This window comes from Daucus carota, chromosome 3 (genome assembly GCF_001625215.2).
Source record: "Daucus carota subsp. sativus chromosome 3, DH1 v3.0, whole genome shotgun sequence".
In the NCBI taxonomy this organism is placed as follows: Eukaryota; Viridiplantae; Streptophyta; class Magnoliopsida; order Apiales; family Apiaceae; genus Daucus; species Daucus carota.
In genome coordinates, this window is record NC_030383.2 from 16,545,334 (window position 1) to 16,558,411 (window position 13,078).

General features: G+C 34.5%; 1 long non-coding RNA gene across 1 annotated transcript; it reads left to right on the plus strand.

Annotated features, from left to right (window-relative positions):
- The first annotated feature begins 4,565 nt into the window (after positions 1-4,565).
- On the plus strand, positions 4,566-7,476 carry LOC108211926 (uncharacterized). The gene is made up of 4 exons (XR_001805137.2): positions 4,566-4,724; positions 5,459-5,556; positions 6,214-6,358; positions 7,149-7,476. It is a non-coding gene; the product is annotated as an uncharacterized LOC108211926 (long non-coding RNA).
- The last annotated feature ends 5,602 nt before the right edge of the window (positions 7,477-13,078 follow it).

The following is a 13,078-nucleotide window of genomic DNA, read 5'->3' on the forward strand; positions in this document are numbered from 1 at the left end:
CAACCATCCACCAGTTCGCCCTTGGCCGACTTGTGATTTGATTATTGATGAATAACCAACCGTGGTTTGAGTACGTCTGTGACGATCGTTTGTCCTCCACAAACGAAAGATCTAGAATAGCCCCTCCTTCTAGCGCCAATTTGTTAACGGAGGAATTTGGTAGTTAACAAAATTTGAGGTTCGTGGCCGGAATCAAGATCTATGATGGTGGCTAAGCGGTGGTGATGAAATTTTAGGGGTGGCTGAGATTAGGGTTTCGAGTTGCCTCCAGGTGCTCCCAACTCGTGTCCCCCTAATTTGCCTACGTACCCCTATATTTATAGGGGATCAAGCCAATACGTAGTTCTTTTCTCCTAAGGAAACCTAAACCTATTAGGATTAGGCTTCCCCTTCTACTATCTTCCTCCTGAAAGGGGCCCAATACGATGAAGCCTAGTCTTGGGCCTTGTAGACTCTCGAGCACCCAAAACTTACCCCAAATGCAAGGGCACTTCTCTACTCCCCGACAGGGACAACCCGCCAGACTACAGAGATAGAGCCTTCCAGGGCGTATCTTCGAGAAGGTTCCACAAGCTCCCCGACAAGGACAACTCGCCAGACTACAGAGCAAGGCCTCCTCTAATCTTCATTCTCTATCTCCCAAGGAGGGCAACTCCTCAGACTACAAGGTAGAGTCTTCGACAAATTAACAGTAGGATCTATACATACCCAAGGGCATCCCCCTAGGTAAAATATGTCCCCTTCTGCCCTTCAAATGACGATCTTTCTCTGTAAGTTTCAACTTGGCGCGCCCTGAAGATAAGGCGCGCCCAATTTTCTTGAAGTGGTCTCTTCTGACTAACATGGCTAGCTTGGGCTTGGTCCACTCTTGAGCCCATCATAGTCTTCTTTTATGGGCCGGGTCTTCATGGTGATTTTTGCGTATAACAACAGTGATTCAAGACAACAACGACAAAACAAACAAAAATAACAATGTCCGCTGCAAGTCCAAATAAAAAGAGTCGATTATACTCTCTCCGTCCCAATGAATTATATACATTGGGATCGGACACGGAGACCAAAAAAAATTTAAGAAATGAGTAAAATTAGGTGGAAAGTGGGTAAAGTGGTAGGACCCACAAAATTTTTAATACTAATAGATTTGAGATAGTGGAGTAAAGTAGTGGGTGTAATAGTGTTTTTATTATTATATAATGGAGATAATGGGAGGATGTAGTGGGTGTAGTATTGTTTTATACTAGCCTATAACCCTTGCGAAGCACGGGCGAGTATATAATTCATAATTTATTATTTAAATTTTAACATCATTTTATTAATATATTAGTATTAATGAGTTGAATTTTAATTAAATTATATTAACAAACCGATTATATGTTCTCATGAAAATTTAACCTTTACATTTTATTATCTATTTATAAATATATTATGTTATTAATATGTGATGATTATTATTTAATTAATTTTACATCAAATTTTTCATATTTTGAGGCCGTTTGGGTGAGTTTAAAATTAACGCTTCTTACTTATAAGTAAAAAAAAAGTGAAGTAGAAGTTAGTTAAGACTTATAAGTGATTAAAGTGTTTGGAAAAAAAGTAGAAATCGTGAAACAAAAATTTAACCTTTACATTTTATTATCTATTTATATCAACAAAATTAGTTTCAAAATACAAGTCTAAGAATGATATTGGCTTAGTTGGAAGTGAAAAGACTTGATTCTCAATTAGGAAACATTAACAATTTCCTTACATGAAATGATGAAACAGATGGCAGTATAGGATTGTTCTACCATATTTATCGAGAAAGATCTTGATGAAGGGAAGCTCATCAAGTACAGCATCAACTCCTCCGTTCTGGCATCCCTTGGAAAGAGCATCATGATATTGATCCACACTTGCATAAGACTTAATCCTCAATATGTTGAAGTCCAATCTCTTGATTAGTATCTCCTTCACGAAAGAACCATCTTGGAAACCAATACAAAAAAGCTTGTTGTTGAATTTTGTAGCCGAAAAAAAGTCATATTTGAAGATAAGTTGGCTGTGTAACTCTGCATCACAATATATGCCGTAAACAGCCAGATCACAAATACAAATTGAGACCATTTGCTAGTAACCAAATTCCCTGTCAAACACCAATTCAGACATTAGCAAGTAATAAACAAACTGAGAAAGCAGAAAAGTTCATAGAAACTATTGAGTATAAAAACCTTACTTTCAGCAAAAACAAGAGAGCCAAATGGAAACCAAATCGCCTTTTCAAGTTTTCCCGGGTCATTTGCACGGTGCTCCAATATTAGAATCATCACACCCATAAAAAGACAAGAAAGTGCAACTGTTAGCCAGAGATATAAAGCAAACTGCTTCAAAAATATCGAAATATCACTGTCTCCACCATATTTTACTCGTCTAAGCATCACAACTTCTGATTCCAGATACGGTGTACTAAAGTCCACTCTTTGGGCACGGTTAGGCAGTATTGTAACATCAGCTACCCACTACTAGAAAAGCGGGCATTTCCGACCAAAATTTCCGACCGACCAAAGTGGTCGGAAAAAAAGCGGGCATTTCCGACCGACTTACCGACCAAACACGATCGGTCGTAAAAAATGGCGTCATTTACGACCGCCATTACCGACCGCACCAAATCGGTCGGTTATAATGGGTGTGGGTCCCGCTCCCCAACGTCCGTCAGCTGACATGGACGCCACGTCGGTAAAACCGACCGACACATTTCCGACCGCCTGTGGTCATTTCCGACCACCTTGACTGGTTTTAAAATAATTGGTCAGCTTCTTACTCGTTGTCGCCTTGTGATTGGCTGAGTGGGGACGTGGTGGAGCCCAGCTTTATTTCCGACCGACGGCGGTCGGAAATGACTTGCTTCGTTTTCGACCGAATTAAAACCCTGGCGGTCGGTTTTGACTTCTTAGAAAAACAATAAATTCTATTCGATTATGTAAACTATTAAAAAAAACTAAAAATATTGCACAACCAGAAAACCGACCACATATATTTCCGACCAAACTCATAATTTTAACACAGAAAACCGACCACATGCAACACATTTCCGACCAAACTCATAATTTTAACACAGAAAACCGTCCAAATTTAAACCATTTCCGACCAGTCACTCAAGTGCAGAAAACCGACCAATAAAATCATCATTTCCGACCGATGTAAAACCTTGGCGGTCGGTTATGACTTGTGAGAAAAATAATAAAATTTTATTCGGCTAAGAAAACTATTAATAAAATTGAAAAATATTGAAACTAGCTTTTAATCAGTTAATAATTTAATAAAAAATTATTCATCACTTAATATTTGATTTTTAAAATATTTTTATTTTCTTAACAAATTATAAATACTAACTAACTAATTTCAAATTAATTATTCAAACAACAGAAACATATAGAATCTTTGTGATATGCTCTAATTTAGGGTACTAATCATAATAGCAAAAGAAGAAAAATATAAAAAAATTATAAAGACGCTTTTCAGTTACGAATCATGCATTGTAGTGAATGTCGGAGTTCAGGGTTTGGATTTTATCAGAACTTATCCTAGGTTGTACACTTCCGAAATATTAATTTGTTTTTTAGGCGATCCAACCGTACGGATCGTAAATTAAGTACTCATTGTAGTTATATACCAAAAATCAAGTCAATAGGATTTTATTCGTTGAGACATTATAATGAAAATATTATGTTATTCTTAAATATAGACGTAGGGTTATTTTTTTTATAAAAAAATAAATTTTTTTAGGCGATCCAACCGTACGGATCGTAAATTAAGTACTCATCGTAGTTATATACCAAAATTCAAGTTAATAGGATTTTATTTGTTGAAATATTATAACAAAAATATTATGTTATTCTTAAATATAGACGTAGGGTTATTTTTTTACAAAAAAATAAATTTGTTTTTTAGACGATCCAACCGTACGGATCCTAAATTAAGTACTCATCGTAGTTATATACCAAAAATCAATTCAATAGGATTTTATTTGTTAAGATATTATAGCGAAAATATTAGGTTATACTTAAATATGAACGTAGGGTTATTTTTTCTAAAAAAAATAAATAAATAATTTAAATGATCAAACTGTACGGATATGAATATAATTACTTAACTTATATTGGTCCTTAAAATTAATCATTTTAAACATTAGTTGAAGGAATATTATAATGAAAACTGATTATTTATTTATTTTATTTTGTAAAATAAAGGTAGGTATATATATAAGTCCCTTCAATCTGAACTTAATGTTGTGGCTGGTCTGATGGTTGAGCACTGTACTTGGTACTCAGGGGTCGCGGGTTCGATTTCGCGTGATTTTTTATTTTTTCGCTTTCCCCGGTTCTTTTTTCATGAAAAGTTAAAACCCCCGCCCAGCTTAAACGACGTCGTTTTGTGTGTATACGGCGTCGTTCTCTTTTATTTCGATTAAAACCCTCCTAACGTCTCGATCAGTTATCTCCCCCAGCTCTCTCCTCTCTCCGGTCTTGTTTTTCGCTTTCCCCGGTTCTTTTTTCATGAAAAGTTAAAACCCCCGCCCAGCTTAAACGACGTCGTTTTGTGTGTATACGGCGTCGTTCTCTTTTATTTCGATTAAAACCCTCCTAACGTCTCGATCAGTTATCTCCCCCAGCTCTCTCCTCTCTCCGGTCTTGTCTCTCTCAACTCTCTCTCTCTCTCTCTCATCTCTGCCGGCTCTCTCTCTCTGTGTAAGCTCTCTCTCTGTAAGCTCTCTCTCCGCCTCTCTCTCTCTGTGTATCTCTCTCTCCCTGTACATTATATGCTTATTTTAGGGTTTATAATCTGGGTTATACTTTATACATGTGTTATAGTTTCTGCTCTATATGTATAGTTTATGGTCGTATCTCTCTCATTACACTATGCTTATTTTAGGGTTTTGATTTTTTTTTTGGCTCTGATTTGTTGTAATTTGCTTTAATCTGGTTCCTATATGTTTATTTTTGCATTAATCTGGCTGAAGTTTAGTTGTTTTAGTTTTATGATCTGTTTATATGATTTTTTTGCTCTGTTTTTGTATCTGGCCTAATCTGTCATGTGGTTGCTCTGTTTGTGTTTGTGTTTTAGTTGTTTTGTATGTTTGTGTGTTTGTGCAGTGATTTGTGGGTGTTTTGTACACGTAATTAATATGGGTGTTTGGTTTAAAGTATTTGTGGGTGTTTTGTTATTGAATTTATGTTATTGAACAAAGGATTACAAGCTTATAACTAGCTAGGATTGCCGTGTGTTTAAAGTATTTGTGGTTGTTTGTGTTTGTGTACTTGATTTACAAGACTAGCTAGGATTGATGTTTCTGTATATTTCATTGACATTTATGTATAATCCTACATATTATCATCTATTTGTTATGCTAAGTGCTAATCATCAATTAATTAATTTATGTTTGATGTGCTTACAAGTCGCAACTTTATGTTTATGATAGCAGAGATTTTTGGCTAATGGGATGCCTGCCAGGACTGGTGGAATATCATCCGGAACTTCTGTTTCTCAGTTGCTGTTAGACGGGGTTCTGAGAAAAACAAGGTCTGCGACACTTTTATTCCTTTTCTCTTCCAGTTTTGAAATTTTCCCTTCAAGTTGTTGGTAGTATTTAAGATAAACATCTACGAATGGTAATTTTGTGGGCACTTGATTAATAGTTTGATGGCATTTTTCAATTTATGATTACTGTGGTGGTCTCGCTCTGTATAGAATATGTGATTGTTATAGATGATACTGTTGTTCCAGCAATATATTATAGATGATACTGTTGTTCCAGCAATATATTATAGAGCAAAATTATAGTGAAGAACTAAGCTAGGAAGTGCCTTTATTGTTAGATATTTATATATGTGCTACAGGGTGTTTATTTAATTTTATGTTGTTTCATATGTATGCTGCAATTTGGATTGTCACTTCACATCTATTTGAGGCTATTTTGCAACTTAATATTACTTGGTGATCACATTTCTCATGGAAATGCTATTGCTTTCAATCACACTGTTGACAAGAAACTGTGTCGTGTGGTCTATATTTTTGATGGACCATGCAACCTATTAGAAAGCAAGTTCTATTAAATTAAAAGGTCTTTTTTAATGCATTTCCACTATCTGGTAATTTAAATGCTCAGGTCTGCACGAGTGAAAGTATTGGATTACTGGTGATGCATTCCACTTGTTAACTATATGTCTCTGCTCACAGTATATTACAAGAGATACTGCAAAAAGAACTAGCAGCAAAGAGAAATCGGCATATATCATTGTCCCCAAACGAAATGACCAACATATTATGGAAAAAGCTATTTCACATGCAGCATCAGGAACTAAAATTGTAGGAGAGGAAAGAGGTACGGCTCATTATCAAGCTCTTAATCATATTATGTTTCCAATAGTACTATTACTATATCCCTTTTGTTTCGCTTCCGATGACACTAATGTCGGTTCTTGAATAGAATAGACTGGAATTTAGGTTATTTTGTAAAAGATATAAGAATAGAACTCATACAAGACTAATTAGATACTAATGAAATATAATGAAATATAGAGTATTCTAATTAGCAGACTTCACTTCCTGTTGTTTCTGTGACTTTCTCTAAAAAGGATTTCTTTTAGGAAACTAAGAGAAATGATGTATGATGTTTATACTTTATGAATTTCTGCTCCTAAATGCTTCCTGGTTTATTGTGAAAGCTAGATGCTGTGTATACAGATATGTCAAGTAATGCAATGAATAGTTACTAGGCAATACATATATAGTAATTAGGTTGTTTTTTTTTGTAGGCATAATATTTTGTAACATTGTGTATCTTCTTCTCTCGGCTGTTCAGTCATTATCTTCAGCTGCTCCTTACTAGGGTATACAGTAATGTTTGATTGGAAACGAAATTTGCTATGTGAGAAGTTATCTTCATTTGACATGTCCATGGATCACATGGTAAATAATTAAAGAAATCTGAAGGATTTGCTAGTCAACTAAATACATTAGGACAGAATTTGGCTGGCCTTCTATTTTGCAACAACACAAAATGTTAATGATATTCTTTCTAATTCTCTATTGTTATAATGTCTGAGAGTTAAGGCTTTTGTTGTATATCTTTGTGATTATATGCAAGCATATAAATTTTCTAATTATTGCAGGCAATTGCGGAGGCGACTAAGGATGTCACCGATGGTGAGAGTTCGAAGAATGACATTGATGGGGATGATGATGGTGATGGAGATGAGGAAGATTGAAATGAAGCTACCTAGCTAGATGCATTATTGGTAGGGATGCTGATTTTGTTAAAACATTGCTTTTGGCTTTTGATTGTTTAGCTGCAATGTATATGATTGTTGGCTTTTGACTGATTGTTCAGCTGTAACATTTATGTCGTACTGAATTATATAATTGTTCTTTTGTAAATATATGAATGCTTGTTGGCTTTTAAATTATGTCATACTGAATTTTAATGGATATGATTCTTGATTTTGGGTTTGGAATTGAATATTGTATGTGCATTGTTGGTTTGGTAAAATAACAGGGATATGGTATAGTTTACAATGAAAACACTACATTTTTTTTTGAAATTTTCTCCCCAGAAAACCGACCAAATTTGCTCATTTCCGACCAAGAATGGTAAAAAAGAACCAAGAAAACCGACTAGATGTATACATTTCCGACCAAATTCATATCCTAAAACCCAGAAAACCGACCACTAAAGCTAAAACCGACCAGTTGTGGCAAGCAATTTGCCCAGAAAACCGACCAAAGCAAGGAGGTCGGTAATGACCATGCGGTCGTAAATGACTTTGGGTGGTCGGTTTTAGCCCAGAAGCTCCCAAAATATATAGAAATATATAGAAAATATTCTAAGTGTAGTGAACTTGCGCTTGATACAGTAGAGAGCTCCACTGTTATCTCTCCTCCCTCACATGCAAACCCTAGGTTGCCCTAGACACCTGACATCATCACATGCATGCATAATATATATAATATAATATATTATGTTGTTATTATATTAATAAATAAAAATATATATAAATATACACACACATATATATATTTTATTTATATGAACATATAATAATATATGTACATATATTTAAATATATTCTCATATATTTAAATATATATAATATATAATTATATGTAAATACAAATGTAATATATATATAAATATATATAGAGATATATATAGTTATTTATAAATATAAATATAAACATAAATATATATAAAGAAAAGTATATATAAATATATACATATATATAATATTTATATAAACATATAGTAACATATATATACACATATATTTAAATATATTCTCATATATTTAAATATATATAATATACATATAACTATGTGTAAATATAAATATAAATATATATATAAAGATATATATAACTCTCTCTAAATATAGATATATTTATGCACGTAATATAATATATATATACACTTAATTATATAATTGCTTATGTAAAATATAAATACATATACTATATACATATATATTTATTTAAATATATATACATATAAATATACATATACATATGTTTAAAAAACATATATACATATATATTATATATATTATATTTAATTAAATATACATATATACATATATAATTATATTTGTACATATACAAATATATAAGTGCATACATATATAAAATGTCACTGATATGGCTTTCTGTGGAAGCTTTGACATATGGCATTTGAGCAGTAAGCATTGGCATAGCTGGCATTTGGCTTGGCTTGACTTGGCTTTGGAACAAATGACTTGATATGACTGAATCAATTCTTCGATCGATAAATACTTTGCAAAGCTCCGTACGTGCTGACGCTTAGTGCACTGGTCTGGTTCACAAGCGACTAACACTGAAGTTAAACATTGTACCGTCTTTGTCAGCAAACATTGATCAGTCGGTTCCGGGTTAGTTTATGCTTCAGTTTGTTGATTATAAATAACCAACCAAGATATATAGAAATATCTTGCTTCAGGGGTTGCACTGAAATCTTTCGAGTACTTGGACAACATCTTCATTGCTTCAACAATCTTGAATACTTCAATCTTTATTCTTCACTGAGGCATGAACATATTAATGAACTTCTTCCAGTGAACTTATTCCTTCAAGACTGTAGATGGCTTCTTCAACCTTTGTCTTCGTATCATCCGATTCCGGTGCAGGCGTAGTGTTATTTACTTGTCCTGTTCTACTGTTAAGTTATCATCCCTATGTAACAGATAGGGTTGTCTTTACATTTAGACTTACAATCTCCCCCTATTTGTTTGTTAACCACAACAAGCAAATCCTCTGGAGGATAACTCAACTAACACTAGAAAAAGTAAAGTCCTGGACTAGTAAATAATGCTACAAAGTTTCTGGATCATATAATACATCTCCAGATTTCATGAATAGAAACAACAGATGTGCATATCACCTTTATTTCTCTGGTCCTTTCTTACCTGCCAGATAATCCTCATAGTCTGTCTTGAAGAGAATTCAAAACATTCCATTATGCAAAGAACAATCAGCAGCTTCTTTAAAATTTTCAGTGGTAATGAATAAGTTCCTGTCTACCACTTACTGAAGAATAAATGTATCACCGTGATTCCTCAAAAGTAAAGAAACAAGTCTTTGCTTATGCTTCTCCCTCTGACAAATATAGTGGTGAACCAATACCACTACTTCCTAGGAATCATACCACGTACCACCTGAATAAGGATACAACACAGTGGTGAGGTGTACATGAGTTGTTATTACTTCTCCTCCCATTACCTTGATCAGGTACCCCTTGGTGATAAGTAGCTATCTCCCCTTAGATGAAAGATCAATCCTCCTCCTTAGTTGAAAGAAGAATCTCCCCCTCAGTAGTACACAGCTAAAGAGTAGTTCAATCCCCCTTAGTTGTAGACAACAAAAGAAAGCTAACTTACTTTTTCTTCCCCCTTTCATATATTCTCCCCCTAAATATATTCTCCCCCTTAGTTGTGGAATCCTCCGAGGATATGTGGTATCAAATAGGTCAAAGAAAGTGTACAATACTTCCTGTACTAAAAGATAATCTCCCCATAAAGAATAAACAACGCTAAAGCTGGGGTTGAAGAAAGATCTCAGAAGAAGGGTTTACTTTGATTGGGTTGGTCCTTATCCTGAAAGAATAGGTTCCAAACGGAAAAGTAATGAGTAAAATCTGACAATCGTGTCCCTTTGGTGTTACCAAATGATAAAGCTTCCCGATATTGTTAGGTCGCAATACCAATTGTTAGATCCCTGGTATGGTTTCGATAACATCTCAACATGGCTCCAACGGCAGTCAGTCGAACATTTCAGTGTAAGTATCCACTTTGCCTTTAGGTATAAATTTGGTAATCAGTGGTTATCTCACTAAATGTTCTGCAGGTGTATCACTCGACACTCAAATTTCTCTCGGTTTTTGGGTAAGGGTGTCAATCACGAGTTCTGTAAGTGTATCTCTCCACACAAATACTGAGCTTCCAAAATGCTGAGTACCTGCAAGAAAATCACCTTAGCCACCCTTAAAGGGGGTCACCGGTGGTGCAATGGGAGTTCGTAATTCCCAGTCCCTATAGACTCATCAGATAAATCCGAATCATGGTCCACAAGTTGCCAACCACTAAGTGGCTTATCCAATTAAGGATCCAGAGTTGTTTGCTCTGGGAGGTTAGACAAAGGCTTAATTATGGCAAAGGCCTAAGTCCCCCTCAATGTCTGTGAAGACACTTGATTCAAGAGAATCATCAACCATAAGTTCACAACATGAAATGGAATGAACCGTAGTTGCTTCCGTCAATTCTTTCAACAGCTTGTGAGCTTTCAATACCAATTATTATTATATGTACCTCACAAGTGTTTCACTCTTCTCAAAATCCTATGTGTTTGCACTCACTCATGCTCACATATTTCTCATTTTGATATCTCACTAGTTCTTCTCAGAATCTCACCAAGTGTTTAACTCTCAGTGTTTGGCTCACAGTGTTTCTCTCAGCACTCAAAGTATGGTCTTTTGTACCTGCATGAGAAAATCACCATAGCCCCTTCAAGAGAGGTCACTGGCGGTGCAATGGGGTTTCGTAAATCCCCGATCCTCAACTGACTCATCAATAAATTGACTCATAGTCAGAGAGTTGCCGATCTCCTATAAATAGGAAATCCATTCCGATTGGATCCAGATCTGTTCTTATCTGGGGAGGGAGACGAGAATCCTGAAGATTTGGCAATTGAGATCCTCGTTTCCTCCTTACACCTGTAAAGGCATCAACCATCTTATTTACCGTAAAATGGTGAATGAAGAAGTTGCTTCTGGAACAAAACCTTTAACCTTACTGTGCACTCTCTTGTATTGTGTCCATAAAATTTTCAGTTTAGGCTCTTCATCAGAGTGACTACTGATGATGTGCTTGACTCAATACAAGATGCTCTGGCTGACGAGCGAATTTCAATGGACTCATCCTGTTGAGAGAATGATTCCAGAGACTGTTTTATTGCCTTTTCAGCTCTATATTCTTTTGAGAAAATATAGATGAGCAACAGTTACCTCAAGTTCAAAAGCACCTTTTCTTCTTGAGAGGTAGAGCTGTGGGTACACTATCCCTCACATCCTTATTTGCTGCAACAAGTACAGTTTCTCCCTCATTGACCTCTAGTCTAATAAGTTCCTTATCACTTCAGGGAGAAAGTTTGGATGTGTTCTGAATTTGGTTTTATAGTCTGGGATAAAGATTGTGGGTTTTCAACCTTATGACTATCTAGGAAAGCCAAGAGGCTGATTAAGTTCCGAAGAACAGAAAGAGATATAAATGCATTTTAGAAAATCTATGATTTTAAATGAAAGCAATTGCATTTAATCTTTTGAGAAAAAATGAATCAGTTGTGATTGTAAAAATGATTTGCATAAAGAATGACAATCACAACCGATGAAAGAATCAAAGTTTTCCATTAAAAACTGGTTTGAGTACGAGAGTCTGAATCTATGCATAAAAGGTTTAAATGAACTTGTCTTTTGAAAAAGACACAGACTCCTGTTTCTCACTATAATTTAAAAAGGAAACAAGAAAATTTATGCGCTACAGTGTATAAAGCACTCGCCACACTAATTAGTGAAAAGGCCTCATACTAGCACATCATCAAAACAGACGCTGCAAGTGACAAAGATCACCAAGTACACAAATACAAGATAATCGATGTCTCGTCCTATGACGCTACATGTATAGATGCAAAATATGCTAAGAAATATTTATGAAATAGAGTAGTGGATACCAATTGTTGAAATCAATTGATAATAAAATTTCTTTGAAGAAACTCACCACTCCACAACATAAATATGAGACTGAATAAAGATTATGTTGTCTCCCTTGTACTCAGAATATTAAACACCTAAAATATATTAGCACTAGTGGTTTTAAGAAATATGCAACAATATTTCACCAGTGCCAATACATCACAATCAATTCACAAATAAAACATTAATAAAGCATCAAAAATAGATACCAATTAAATATTTCAAAAATGAATTAATCATGCTTCTATTATTCTATCAAAGTTAATCATGAAACAAATAAGCATATAATTGTGGATCACAATTTAACTAAGATAAAATAATAATTACCTATGCAATATCATATAATTATCATATCAGCATATAACAACTAAAATCATGACAATCATACAAAGATATTCGCAAGCCCGAGGGAAAGTTGAAGAAAAGTTCACGAGTCCTATACATGTAAGCATTAAGTACAAGTAAACTCACACAACTCCTCGCAGAAAATATTAACACTTAATATTAGTGATCTATATATAAGCATGCAAAATATCACTAACACTAAAAGTATCACACCTATATGCAGTTAGACATGAAATAAAATACCAATTAATAAATCATCAAATATCTAACACAAATAGCTATGCTTCAAATATATACACTAATATAAATGGATTTAGCCTAGAGAGAATCTAAGTAACTCCACAAATACTAGTATATCATGACTAAATTCTAACTAGATTCAAACTAGATACCAATTACTGATACAAGTCACAAGTCTAGAAACGAATAAGTCATGCTTCAGAT